Consider the following 1,132-nt stretch of genomic DNA (forward strand, 5'->3'; position numbering starts at 1 on the left):
GGGCGACCGGAGCCCTGGGAGGAGGGTGGCGAGCCCCGGCGGGGGGCGGCCGGAGCCCCGGGGGGAGGGCGGCGAGCCCCGGCGGGGGCTCCACTCTCCCCCTGGCGGCTGGGGGGAGGGCGACCGGAGCCCTGGGAGGAGGGTGGCGAGCCCCGGCGGGGGCTCGGCTCTCCCCCCGGCGGCCAGAGCGCCGGGGGCAGGGCGGCGAGCCCCGGCGGGGGCTCGGCTCTCCCCCTGGCGGCCAGAGCGCCGCACCGCCCCCCTCCAGGTGCCGCCCCAAGCACCAGCTTGGGTGCCTGGTGCCGGCCCTGCCTGCCGCCCCAGCCCTGGGCTCTTCCCCCCGCATCCCCCCCGCACCTTCTGCCGCCCCAGCCCTGGGCTCTCCCCCAAAGAAAGAATTGGGTAGACTAAATGGACAGTGCCCCTCTCTATCTGAAGTCTAGCAAGGGAGGTATGTGGATCCCACTAGAATTTAAAATGAAAAGTAAGGGAGGGGAGGCTCTACTAGACTGGGCAGCTTTAGATACAGTACCAGGCACGTAGGAGGATATACACTTCTGAGCCATGGAAGCAGAAATTGACTTTTCTTTTCCAGATTTAGCTAATATTCAGAAAGGGAATCCAGCACCTGCCTTCCAGATTTGAACACCCTCAAAATTCAGGAGTGCTCAAGCTCAATTTGGGCAGCTGTTACTTCATTTCTCCCAAATCAAATATACTGATCCACTGTAACTTGCTGTAGAAAAAGTAGAATAAATGGAGCAAGAAATGCTTCCCAGTGGTTATTAGGACTGGAATTGCTATTTTCAACAGCCATTGCTTTTTTTTTTTTAGTTTTAGTTTTATTTGTTTAAAAGGAAGACAGTGATATTGCATTGGCAAATTCCCCATAGAAACAAAGAATGGAACAAAAGAATAATAAAGGCACCTCAACTTTTCCTCATTTATGTAGGACAGTCTTATAATATGCATCCAGATATCCTCCAATCACACAAGCTGAAAATTGTTCCACTTTACTGCAGTTCTGTAACCATATGGGAACCAATCCTGTCTATGTTCTGTGCACATCCAAAATTCCTGCTGAATGACCCGCCCTGGGAGCGAGTTACCAGTGACCCAGGGCTGGGGCGGC

Source organism: Terrapene carolina, unplaced genomic scaffold (genome assembly GCF_002925995.2).
Source record: "Terrapene carolina triunguis isolate 2854851 unplaced genomic scaffold, T_m_triunguis-2.0 Scaffold197, whole genome shotgun sequence".
Lineage (NCBI taxonomy): Eukaryota > Metazoa > Chordata > Testudines > Emydidae > Terrapene > Terrapene triunguis.